Consider the following 14743-nt stretch of genomic DNA (forward strand, 5'->3'; position numbering starts at 1 on the left):
GACCACACAAATTTTCTGCAAAGATTCAATGAATTAAGTACATAAACACTATGACTCTATATTTACGGAAGTCTACATAATACAGAGCATCATGTTATAAACAATGTTATAAACATAAATCTAACAAATAAGATGGATGGGTTTCTAAACAAAAATGAACACGCCGTTGCAACACACTATACTAAACTATCACATCTATTTTCCACTCCTTTTCTTGTCCTCATTCTTGCTGATTAAATCGCGACTTCGCTATCTTTGCGGACGGTAATGTGTCTTTGCTCGTACTATTTCTTCGGAGATTTGTTGGTAAGCTGCTGGGACATAAGAATTTAACTGATCTAGAGTACGAAGTTGCCGTAATCAAGGCATCGTCAGCAGACGCGGAAGGGTCTACAGTAGAAATTGTTGTCTCGAACTTATAACGAAACTGGTTCAGATCCTCTGGAGTGTACTGCCTAGCGTCACTGTCCATTTTCTTGCATCTAATCCCCACATACTTCAGTCTAACAAGCAAAATGATCAGCTACAGTCAAGTGCCAAGAGCAACAGACAAAGATCTTACTCAATTCTGTATTCTTCTGATTTTCGCAAAACTACAGTAACATTTCGGGCGCATGCGTTTTCCTTACAGTCTGAGGGCACTGTACGACCACAAAACGACGGGTAGACATATGGATGTAGAGTGTCTTTAGCTGTTACTAGAGACACTGTAACGTCGATTTCTCCAACATGTGAGGGAACGTCCTCCAACGAAAACCAACAAAATTACATGCAAATTAAAAAACAGAAATGCTCTATGTAGTGGTGTTACTTGAATGATAACAGACCCTTTGCCATTCCTCTTCGAAGGTCTCTGTGCAGTTTCTTTTTCATAAAGAACTGGTACCCACTAAAATTTACATAAGTGTATGAAAAATAAATAAATTAGCAAACTTAAATAAAAGAGGATTGTTAGAGTAATACCCTTGGGACGTCACGAATGATTGTGATCGACGGCTGTTTAATAGTTGAGACTAAATGGTCTGCCAAAGTGATGTTTAAAAGAGGGTTTCCAAGGCCACTCTGTGTTGGTTGTGACGCTCTTGGTGGCGAAAGAAAGTTGCTCCGAAGATTATTTAGTTCTTGTAGTGGTTTTCTTATTTCAGAGTGAGTCGTACAAGGAGCTGCTTGGTGGTCTAATCCATGAAGCCTTTCTGTTATTAAATTCGCTCCAGCGTTTTCTGTCTGCTTTGACTTCCCATCTTGTAGAAGCAATTGGCATTTAATGCCTTCCAACATTGGAACTATTTCTAATAACAAAAGGAACAAATGCTATAACAGAAACGTGCGCAAACAAGCACTCACTCGCACCGATGCACACACACGCACACACACACACACACACACACACACACACACACACACACACATACATACACACACACACACACACAGACACACACACACACACACACACACAGACACACACACACACACACACACACACACACACACACTCACACACACACACACACACACACACACACACACACACACACACACACACACACCAGTGATAGGGATAACGGTCGGCCATCGGACAAATGCCGACCACCTAGCCTGGAGGGCAAGTCAAACCTGTACTAGCAGGTCATTGCGGCCCGTCATTCAAGTAGGCCTAATTGAGATGAGCGATTTGCCCCAGTGGTAACTGTTGTCGACAGCGGGAGCTCTGCTGCAAGGCACGAGACAACAATTCTGCCAACTACTACCGTACGTGTAGTATTCCGTTGCAAGCGTGACTGTCACAACGCACTATTACGCAAGCCCCGTATTCCCCTTCCCCGTATTTTCCTCGCATGGCCAGAGCAATGCAGCAAAGCGGTCTGGCCACGCGATACTAGCGGTGACCAAGCACATATGCTAGCTGGTCTGTTGCACACGTGACTGCCATACAACAGGTCGGTACAATTGAGACAGGGCGTGTCGAAAGCGAGCACAAGGCGATGATTCCTCGCAGGAGACAGTAATGACAAGCAAGAAAGCAAAGCAAAAAGTGACAACAAGAACATTTCTTAATTGGAAACGTAACTCCGAGAAAGAGCACTAAAGTCCATTCCCGAATAGGATAATACGTAGGAACAGTGGTTAATAGATAAGGAATTGAAGAGCGGAGATGGGCGTAGCAGCGGTAGCTAGTGGAATAAAAGGTTCCACTATAGAAACGTTTCGCTATAAACTTACGCTCAAAGGTTCAGCCAATGCTTCAACTACATAAGCTTGCTAGCTACATCCGTTTTACTTATCAATCAATAGTTCAAAGTACGTCCGCGTCAGTTTTCAAGTAGTGGGTGTCGTAGCGGGGACTTTTAAGTTATCTGACACCTGACGTTAAATGGAAGAGTAGGGCAGGGCCAAGCGCGTGTCATACAGAAAGTTAGTAATTGAGTTGTAATAAAGCACCAATCACCGTATTCATTAACTGATCTGGAACTTCCTCCTTGTGAGCTTTCAAATGATGTTGGAATCAACTCGCTAGAACGTCTGCTTCAGTAGATACGGGTTTTCCCCACGTATTCTCCTATTCTGGAATGGACTTTAGTCTATGCCTTGGCTGCGGTGCACGCTGGACGACCAAAGTCTACGTCTGGTTGAGACGCTTTGTTGTGACGTTTGCCGTAGATTTAAGTTAAGGACACTATCTGAAGTCAAAAGCATGGATTGAAGGTTCCACCAAACACAACACGAGCAACATCGTGGAGCATGCTCGGAGCGACCAACATAAAGAAGCCATGATGCGTCTACGGCAGGAGCAGGCAAGGAAAATGCAAGAACCAATGACCGCAAACAGCAACATTGCTCGGAGAATTACAGGATTTGATAACGCCACTAAGAAACGCATCAAAAGAAATTTTGATATCAGTTTCGTTCTTGCAAAGGAAATCCTTGCGTTTATTAAATATCCATTCATCTACAAGCTAGACCAAGGACACGGCGTTGAACTAAGGCAAACATACTAAAGAAAAGAGTCAGCACAAATCTTTGCGAACTATATGACAGAAAGCCAACGACGTGAATTTCACCGCAATCTTACATATAAGCTCTACAGTCTTCTAATTGATGGCTCTACTGACAAAGGGAGGATAGAAAATGAACTATTTACTATTGTGTACTGTGACAAGAACGATGCGCTCAAAGAAGTAAACATGATCTTGTTACATTGAATTTTGGGGCTTCACAAAGCTGGTGCTGATGGTCTCATTGAGTGTCTTTGCAAAACTTTAACTCTATGGGTATAGAGACCTTGTTTGATAAGGAGGTCTTTGCTGTAATAGAGCACCATGTTCTATAGTTGGAGTAGAACAGATGGTGCTGCAGTGAACATATCTGACCAGAATGGAATGAAAGGAATGTTCTAGAATACACTTCCCTGGCGGTTCTGGAGTTGGTGCTTTGCACACCGGCTCGAGCTGGCATGTCATGATGCTCTGTCAAGCCAATCTTCAGACAGTTGGATGAAATGCTGTTGAGAAATCTACAGCTACTACTTGTATGAGAAATCTCCTAAGAAGAGTCGAGAGATCTCCCACATTATGTCTGACCTAAGAGAGATTTATCAGCTACCTGATGGAGAGGACATATATGTGAGGGCTCCGGCAGTCATTGGATTAACCAGGAACGAAAAGCTTTACAACGATTCACGGATGGCTATGGTCCATACATTGCCCATTCGATTAAGGCAGTTGAAAACAAGACACTGAAGAGCTCAGATTTCCGGCGTTTAAAGGGTTATCTGCTCAAGTGGACAAACGGTAGGATGCTCATTGGCTGTGCACTGTAAAGTTACATTTTTCGACAAGTTTCACTGTTGAGTCAAACGCTGCAAGAAGACCAAGTGGATGTTGCTAAGGCGGCCAGGATGCTGCTTAAGTTAAGGCACACTTATCTCTGCAGAGGCTAAACGCAACAGATCCCCTAGAGTGGCCAACAACCAAGACAATTGGCCAAAAAATAAACACCACTGAAGATGGTCTAAAAATCTACCAATGCATGGATGGAACTGAATAACTGAACCATTGCCCAGTCATGTATGAGGCAGGCTGTTGAGGTTCTGAAAACGATAGATTCTGCAATACGGGACAGATTAGAGTGGTCAGACACAGACTGTCTTCATTCAATACGGATGTTCCTTGACACTCAAAGATAGTAAATTCACGACAGAAGTTGCTGCAATACCAGTGACAATGACCAAGATCTCGTCATCACAAGCATCAAAGTAGTACTTGCAACATTGCTGAATATTTCCAAGCCCATGTAGAATCAAAAGAGGCAGATATGTAATCAATGAAGAGATGGAGGAAGTGGTGCAATATGCACAAACCTATCTAGATGTTGGAAGACAGAGCTATAGGAGAGTTTGGTACAATCTGTGGTCAGCAGCTAATGACCAAAGTTGGCAGAATATACAGTCTGTCTGACAGTCGGTTTCAGTCTACCTTTCACAACAGCAAAAGTAGAACGTCTGTTTTTCACAATTAAAATTGATCAAGACAGATAGAAGAACATATAAATGCAAAGGGTCTTGCTGATTCGTCTGACTTTTCTTCAGATCTTGTAGTAGAATTGCGGTGGTCTGACTGTTACACAATACGACGGAAGAAACAGCTACCAAGAACAAAGAGTCGATCCAACCAAACGGCAGAAAGGGAACTTTTGGAAGAAGAGTGAATTTAAGGACTGGGAGAATGATGATAAGAGACTAAGCTTGGATGATTAAGACGATTGGATTTTAGATTAATTGAAGTGACTCGTAAGTAGGCAATGGTTTAGTGCTTGACAAACTGCTATAGATTGACGGCGTTTTCTTCCTGTTTTCTACTAGGTGTTTCAGTGCTGTTTTGTTTCATTGCTTTGGTTCACTACAAGAAATGTTGTGCATTAATTGCACTAAGTCAAAGGCATTTTAATTCAACTCTCAAATGCTGTGACAGTGTGTTCTGTCTCTTGTGCAACCTCTTGCATATTTGTAGCCCAAAGACTTTCAGAATTTGTATTAATAAGAGTTATTTTATGTGCGGTCAGAGGCCGCTGATGGCCGATCAATGTCTGTTTTGATGGACCATATATCTTTGGTGTCTAGCAAAATGTTATCCCCATCATTTCACACACACACACACACACACACACACACACACACACACACACACACACACACACACACACACACACACACACACACACACACACACCAACACCCACAACACACACCAACGGAGAGAAGAGAGAGAGAGAGAGAGAGAGAGAGAGAGAGAGAGAGAAATAGACAAGCACGCACGCACAAACGCATACACAAACATCAACTGTCTATTTTATCTCGCAAATTAGGCCCCAACTGGACGCTATGATTCGCAGCAAGTCGTCGATCCCCCTGTTTGTTCCAAACCTATTTACCGACATTATATAGTGACTATATATAGAGATTATATAAAATCGATCTCATCAATTTCTATGCCAGACATCCACGCGAGTCGAAAGCTGATTGGCATTTCCTACTCACCAATTGTCACTACATCATGGTTGGATCGACGCAATGTGGAAAAATAACATTGTTGTGTATACATGTTGATGAGGTGGATGAAGCTCGACGAGTCGATCATCTACACTATCAATTCCGACCAAGAAAAACATCGACTGTTACAAGACTTTTACTATTTCTTGGAGACTGAGGGAGTGGATTCGTCAATCTAAATACTCGAACCGGAATAGGTGATAATCATCGAGAAACTAGACAGTGATACTAGCCAACTGATCGTCTTTCATGACATTAAGTTAAAATAGACAGCAGGCATATGGTACCCATCAAGGAGTAGTTTTTACTGTCCAGAAATCACAATTGCAATTGTATCTACCTCACTCAGAGCTGCTACGACGTTCCTAAATACATTCGTCGAAATACCAAAGCCTTTGTCTCTTTCATTGTCTGGACAACAGAGATATTCAACACATAACAGAAGATCACAGCAACGCCATAAGCAATGACGACTTTGTCGATATCTATAAGAAGGCATCATGAGAACCCTATTCATTCATGCTTCTCGACAAGACAAGCAATCATATACCCGAGATGTACCGTAGTGAATTTGATAAATTCTATCTACCACAATAACTTGTACTGTCATGATAACTTCGTTACCATAACTACAAGTGTAGTTATTGTCACTACATTTTATGTAAACCTATAGTATACAATGGCATTCACACAAGGAAAGAGCGCGCATGATCATAGAGCGCTGATAGAGAAGTTTCTCAAGAATAGGGAGATTCTCAAGAGGCGCATCATCGACGAGAAAATCGGCAAGCAGCGTTTTCAGGAAGATGTGGCTCAACCCTTGCAACAACCAATCAAAGCAGAGTTGGATAAACAGCAAGACAAATTGATAGAGATTACAAGCAGCTCAAGATGCTTTGACACTTACACAGGCCGACATCCTCAACGCTATCGCCACCCTACCATCTCACACTGCAGCCACAGCACGAGCACCATCATCACCTGCGTTGCCAACCATACCAAGAGCACTACCGCAACTGCGTTCCCAGCCATAGCAGAGGCTACTGCGTCACCTAGAGCCAGTCCAAAGGCTCCACAGTAATCAGCGTGGCAATTGCTTTGAAGACGTAGCAGCAGCTGTGACACCTACACCAACAACACCTGAAAGAGAGCCAATAGTAGCCGCCTGTGAATATGAGAATAGTAAAAAATTTAACCTACCTTCACCTGATAAGTTAAAGAAATGACCTAATACTAATATCCTTGTATACAAAAAGCATGTTATTACTCAGTTGCAAAAGTAAGGTGATAGACCCACAAGTACCAATCAAGAAGTAAAAGCAGACGCCAAACAGAACATCGATGACTGGCGAAATTATTTGAAATTTTTAGAGACCATCCATCCATGGTCGGCACCCAAGGCTGGCAAAGAACACCCCCAAAAAACCATACAAATTTATATTTGACTCCACCTTTGGTGACCTTTACATCGATCACATGCAACTGGCCATGGCCAACATGAGACTCAAAGCCTACAAAGGTGATAAGAAGGTCATATCGAGAAAGATAGATACAGATCTTTTGGAGCTGGACTAAACGAGTCAAGACAAACAAGTCGTACAGCGGTTGAGCACTGAAAGCCTGAAAAAAACTGGTCAAACTGTCTGGCCTTCCTGTCAAAAACGATCCAAGGAGTACCAGCCACAAGTCCCTAGACGAGCTCTGTCGTCGCTTGAAAGTCCTCACCGCCAGCAAAGAAACCGGCAGCGAGAGTGTCGCTCTGGATAACGAGATCGTTGAGATCCTAGATAGGTTATTGGTGGATGGTATTATCTCCAAAAAAGGACACAAAAAGATCCAATGATCATACCTAATTCTATATATAGTGACATGGGTGAGACAGTTCTAACATTAGACAGCCTCAAGAGGTTCAAGTTCCGATATTACAATAAAACTACACCCAGTTCTTCTCCTCGAGAAAGGTGTCGATTATAAACTGGCATTGATCTCTAGTGATATATGGTATTCATGTTACAATATCAGGTTAAAAACAATCTGTTCCAATACCACAACAGTACTGCTTGGGGAAATCACTATACCACCGGGTGCCTACAACATCACCTACTTGAACTTAGAAATCAAAGGACTGATGTAATTGAGAGGTGATGATGATGTTAAGATTACCATAGAGCCCAATTTCAATACTCTGAAATCGTCACTTATCATCGGCAATAGGTATAAAGTTGGTTTCACACTCGAGCGAGAATTGCACGATCTATTGGGATTTGACAGCGTAACCCTCGTTGCAAGAACACACACAAGCGACAGAAATGTCAACATCACCAATGTCCACTTGATATTGATACGATCCTCTCTCGTATCCTCTAGCAACATCAACGGTAGTCTCAGCGATGTCATCTACAGCTTCTCTTACGACAAAGCACCGGGATCATTCCTCTCCATCAAACCAAACAATTTGATCTACAGTTGAATGGGTAAATGACTAGCAATCTCCAATATCACCAAACGTGTGACCGACCAGGATGGTAGACTAATCGATTTCAATAAGGAGAGAAAACGTTCTTACTCCAATTAAAACTATGTAACCTATAGGTATGGTAACAACCCTGTTGTACAGACGCAATATGTTGTATCGTAAGAAAATCATTGGAGGATTTCTCCTGGGAAACCTGTGGGTTGTTGCCAAAAGGGTGTTGTGAAATCAGGATCCAAAATGCTTCTGAACAAAGGCAAAGATTTACTCAAATTATGGACCAAAATGGCTCTGACAGCAGGAAAACTCTAGTGACTAAAGATAAAGACTTGGATAAATCCAAGGCAAAAGATCTGGTGACTAAAGGTAAGACTTGTCTGTTAAAACGGCTCATGGTCTGACACAAAAAGAGTTTGCCAAGAGGGTGGCAGATAAACAGAAAGCTTTGCGCAAAGATCAGGCCTCCAATGTGGAACAGATAGCCAGTAGAATAGACCCTACAGGCACCTCAGACAAGATCAAATACTGACATCCAATCCACAGGTCCAGAAAGTCCTGCAAAAGAGTAGCAACGAACTAATCGATAGTCAATCTCGTGCTATCTTGAGTATATAATCGCGAGTAGTGGTGTAAAACGATTGCGATGAATTCTTATGTAACCCCTAATATAGTGCGGTGAAAACGTCTATAATAGTATCACCTTACTGTCAAGTGTTCGAGGATCCCATAGAGGACAACTTGATTACCATGTTTTAGTACAGCGAAATCTTCCTAACGACTCCAGTAACATAAACAAACTCGAAGAGCATAAGATAGAGAATCGAGATCTGGACGAATACCTGCTTCCTCACAAGCCATGCTAGAGGTCAGAGGCAAACTGGTCAAACCGACCGACGACGGCGATACCTATTACCCTGCTACAGATGTTATCACACTCGTCTACAACGGATGGTCACTCTTTCGCTCAACGGCCACCTAAACGAAGGTCTTCAATCTATATCTATTTGGTGCAATTCTCGAACGACTATGGCAGAAATACAGCGACCAATATGTTTTGGTATTGCGATACAAGCAAGGCAGCTGCCGATCCCAAAGCGGTTTACCTGGTAATGATAGTAGTGGATTCACTGATGTTACTGATCTCAAGAGATCTAATTTTCGATCCAAGGTAAAAATTAATAATCTAAGAAATTCCAATTACAACTTACGATTCCGCAAACGACAATTGATCACGACAGGCATTAAAAGGTCACCACGTTCCTAGCATTGAGTGCCGTGTTGGTGTCCCATCAGGATATCGATATGGTTATGATGGGAGTGAAGCACACCTACATGATAGACAGAAGTTCGCCCGAAAATTATATCCATAGAGCTGCTGCTGCTGCTATAGATAAATTCCATATTTTGCATTTGTCCGTAAGGATGCCGAAGGTTCAACAGTCACTCAACGTGCAGACGCAATTGGAGGCTTCGTTGGTGGCAGGTACCCAGCATAGTCTCTACTTTGAGCAAGTCATAGTGTACAGAAATCAGTTTGTAGCCATCGAATTGAGCTTCACTTGGAGAGTCACCAGCGTTGCCAGCGAGCAATTACCTTGACACATCTTAGTTGCGTTTGCGTCTGTCGAGCAGGATTACAGTCAGAAACACAAAAAACAAGTCTCCGACAACGCCAAGCTAACAAGGTTGAGTGTGCGCGTCAATAGTAGACAGTACCCAGACAGGGAGATCGAGAAAAACTTTGCTGAAGCCTCTAGAAATTACTCGAGGGCGTACAATTTTTTCCAGGAAGCGGTCAAGAAATATTCGGATGCAGATTCGGGAAGTCAAGTGACCGTAGAAGACTTTGCAAAATTTTACCCGATCATACATGCCGACATGTCCAAGCACAGAGAAAAGTTGAAATGGGCACGGCCAACCTCGAAATACGATGGCAGTTGGCAAGCAATTTAGAAACTTGGAAAACGACAACGATTCGGCGTATCACGTCTACTGCGTGGTCTTGAGTGATCGATACACATAGTTGGAAGGGGGTGCTATCTCTGGAGCCAATAAGAAAGCAGTCAGTGGCGATGATGCGGTTTGCCGTGGTGTGAGAAAGAGTGCAAACAAGGAGGCTGAATTTCTGGGCGCGTTGTTGGCCGCCTTAGCAGCATCACTCATATTAAACAGCATTGTAGCCAGAATTTCTTGCCAACCCTGAATATGACGTCATTAAATATAATAATGCCAATTAATAACGTCATCAAATGTTTTTGGGCATATTTGGTAATGACATCTTAAAATTACTATATCTGTTCCCTAGTTGTATTAGAGTCAGTGTATGTATATTAGTAGTAGTTGTAGTATATTGTTTTACCTAGATATCCTTTGTTCCATACATGAGACAACCTACAATAGACTTAAACTACAATTCAAAATGTCAGAAGAGTCCATGTAAGTCTTGAAGTTACTGCATGATTGGTAGACTATTCAATAAAATTGCCACTCAGATCTTGGTGAATAAACCTCATTGAACATAACCTTGTTAAACATAACACAAGAACAGACAGATAATACAGTAGATTATTACGATGACAAGTTGACTTAAAACTTTGTAATTATAAGCTGACCTAAAAAAGTAAGGGTGTACAAAACATGAGATTGAAGGTAAACAGTAATTAGTAGAACACCTGCTGCAACAACAGTCTCATTAGCACTTCTTGTGTGAAAGGTCAACAGGAATTCACCTCAAACATCAACAAAGAGGTCATGCACTCCCTAAGAGAACAAGATGTCTGACATGTAAATATGTGTTGTTCTGTAGCAACTCTGAGACCATCAAGACCACTAGTGTCTTTAGATCCGTGATGCCACACTATGCTATGCCAAGGCCTTCTATTCAGTTCCCAACCGGCAATAAATGCTGTTTTCCCCAATCCAAACGTCCCTTCCCTCTCCCAACCGTCAAAATTAAGGTACTGACGGCACTGGCGACAACACTGCTAAATACATTGGTATCCATAGCGGAGCTAGCAGAGTGGGCAAAGGATTGATGTTACCCGGCTCCGTTGGTCATGGAAAAAGAGGCAAAGGCGTGAAGGTCTCACACCAATTTACAGATCGGCAAGGCACTCGAGAATCGTGGGGTAGACCACTATAGAGGCACGTACAGTAGGGACACTCTACCCAACAAGTGCAAAGCCAATACGTCTTTAGTCATCAAAATAGAAGATTACTTTGATGGTGATAGAACCCATTGGGTGGCCATCTATAACGGCCGCAAGACGCGAGATATGGAATACTTTGATAGTTTCGGGATGCGACCTCCGAAGGCTGTCTACCGGTATATGCAAAAGACAGGAAAAGGCATCGTGTACAATTCGAGCATGCTACAAGACAAAAGTAGCGTCCTGTGTGGTTACTGTTGTCTATACTTTATCGTTCATCGCTGGCAAAGTCGCTCCATGCCAGATTCTCCTTAGGATTTTATACAAGTGCTGTCATTGGGAAATTAACGCCGTGTGGATGGTCTACGTAATCACTTTTTAATGTAAGCGTATATATATATATATATATATATATATATATATATATATATATATATATATATATATATAAATATATATATATATAGCCATGGTGTCGTACTGTGAGGTGTAAAAGAAAGACTCCGGAAGTGAATACGACTCCTATGCGGACAACGAACCATAGGATAATGATGAGATCAAAGTGCCCCGTGTCTGGAACCACAAAAACCAATTTATGTCAAGGAAACAAATTGAGGGAGCTGGAGGGGTAAAATTATAACTAGTGTACTGCTTATCAGACTGCTACTCAAAGAGATATTTGGTAGAGGAGCGGGTAAGAGGTTGCGTCTATCCGGCATAGTTGGTGGGGGTGAAAAGTATCGTGGACTGACAAACTAGCCGAAGAACTCTACAAACCCTTGTACCGGCGGTTTCGAACTAGACGTGTCAGGGTGAGAGGTGTGGAAGACACGTGGTCGACAGATCTCGTCAACCCGCAGTCTTTCTCGAAATATAACGACGGAATTAAGTATCTTCTCAACATTTTCAATGTATTCAGCAATTATGTGTGGTCTATTCCGTTGGTAGACAAAACGATTATAAAGATAGTTCGTGCTTTCGACACGATACCAAAAGGAAACAATAGCACCATGGATCGGTAGCTAGAAAACAACGGCATCGATAGATATTCCTCATACAATGAGAGCAAAGCGGTGGTGATAAAAAGATTTAATCAAACCCTAAAAACAAGACAGTCGAATTACATGTTGGCCAACAACACCTATAGGTACATAGACGTTTTGGATGGATTGTTGAAGAAATACAATACCTCGTATCACAGGTCTATACGAATGATCTTCACCAAAGCCAGCGAAAAACGAAACAAATCCATCGTTTGGAATCATCTGTATGGTGACACAGTCAAGCCCCACAAACCCGTTATTTTAACAACGATCGAAGTCGGTGATCGTGTTCAAATATCCAAGAACGACCATGTTTGAAAAGGGATACCAAAACGTTTTGAGATGTTCAAATTACAGAACACCAACCCAGTGACCTACAACGTCAAAGATTTGAATGGTGAGCCCGTCGACAGATCCTTTTACGAGTCAGAGCTACAGAAGACGACCCAAGACGTGTTTCGTATCGAGCAGGTGATACGTAGAAAGGGGCAACAAACGTTCATCAACTGGAAAGAACATTCCAATTCATTAAATAGCTGGGTGGACAACCTCACCACCTTCGATGAGATCTACAATGGTCTCCCATAATTGCTCGTATTCGAATCCAGTTTTTCTCTTTGATGGCCACACATCGTTAGGCTTGCTCTGGAAGACCCATGCGTGTGAATATCTTGGATAGGATAAAATCCAATTTGATAACTTTCCTTTTGTGGAGATTATACCATATTCTCTCTACCTGTCGAGTTCTCATCACGATCAACGTCCTGATCCTCGGTGAGACCAAACGTCCCAATTGTTTCCTGATGTGGTCTTTCATGTTGTATTTGGGACATAGCAAGCATGCAGCCCAGCTTGTGGTTGTTCTGTTTGGTAGATGAGACTCCATGTATTGCATACGTGTTCACATTCGCACACCTTTTCAAATTTACCACATACACATTTTTAAAAGTGAGATCGATCCATTTCAACTTTTGAGGAGGGTGGAAAGAGCAGTACCAACATAGCCCATTGTAGTGCAAGGTAGTCCCACAAGTGGGACGCGGAATAATCTTCCGGAGTTTGTGGCAGGGATCGATGCCATACCAATCGTCTCCTTTGCAAGCGCACACCATCTTAATATCATATAGAATTTGTTTCTCTAATAGGGCATAACATTTTTAAGTAACATTTTGCATATGGAGGATCTCAAACATCTGTTGCGTTTGTACGAGGAGGGACAACTCAGTTCGATGGCTCTAGACAAGGCATTGAATGTCTTGAACCCACCAGTCCGTCAGCTAACGTCCCGTAGGGCCTCACTTTTATTTTCTAGCACACCGGTCCATACCCCTGCATATAGCTCCACATGCTCTGCCATGACAAAATAGGCATTTTATTGCAATACATAAGATTAATACTCTTCGGCGGTCCCGAAAGACATGTGTTACATGTTATGACATACAGACTCGTTGTTCGAACACCTGCAAAGTCAGAACGATTTGAGACCTTGTTTGGGGAGAGAAAAGTTTGCATGGTGAAAGCCATGCTAAGCCGGAAGTGGCAACTCAACTACGCACTGCAACACCGTTGAGTCATCACACAACTAGACGCTTTTCTCACTAGAAGCTTGTCTACCGTGCTATCTTGGTACGGTGTTGCCAGAAAACTAGATTCTTTGAGACGGCCGTGTGCTCATATCTACGAATGCCACTTGTTGTAATCACCTTGCATTACTGCTGATGTTAATGCAGGAATCAGCAGTGACTGTAAAAGTACGGCTACTGTACACTGTAAAACTTGTCAAACTACTTGCTAGCATAATCTACTGTTCAGCTTCTGGCTAATTAAATGTTGATCTGTCTTAAAAGAATTGTCTGATGTAATACACAATGCATGTCTGTATCACACCAACAAATTAGACTACTTAACGAGTCTAATACAGTATATTCAGGTAATGACTGCGCAACAATTATTCAACTAATCGATTAATGTAGTAACTATCTATATATAATTATTGGAAAATTGATCTCATTTGCATATACTTGTAGTACATACTCACTATTCCTCTAGTAAGAGTCTCTCTGATGAATTTATGGTGGCGTGATAGTGATATTTTGATTATAATTAATACTATGAGTGATTAGTGTTCACATATGTGACAAAAGCAAGACTTTGGGTTGATTTGATTTTAAGAGCAGCCGCTACCCACTATTTCAACTCCTATTTCAACTTTCTGGATCTAGCACAAGACTGGCAATCTCTTTCGGGATGAACAGTTTCTCCACTTTTTCTCTTCCCCATATTAGATGCATATGTTGAGTAGGTATTAAAATGCATGAACAAACAGTTCAGCCTCTACACCTCTTCAACATCAATCCCCTTGGCTAGTTATGACTCCTTATATTATGACAACACTTACAACTAGTAGCAAACTCAAAAATCAATTATGACTTTGCCATTCCCGAATAGCATAGCAAACGTGTATTAACTAAGAGTGAGGTCATGCTCTCTTCACGCTTTCACATTGGAATAAATATGTGTATTATCAAAA

The sequence above is a fragment of the Corticium candelabrum genome, chromosome 9, assembly GCF_963422355.1.
Source record: "Corticium candelabrum chromosome 9, ooCorCand1.1, whole genome shotgun sequence".
Lineage (NCBI taxonomy): Eukaryota > Metazoa > Porifera > Homoscleromorpha > Homosclerophorida > Plakinidae > Corticium > Corticium candelabrum.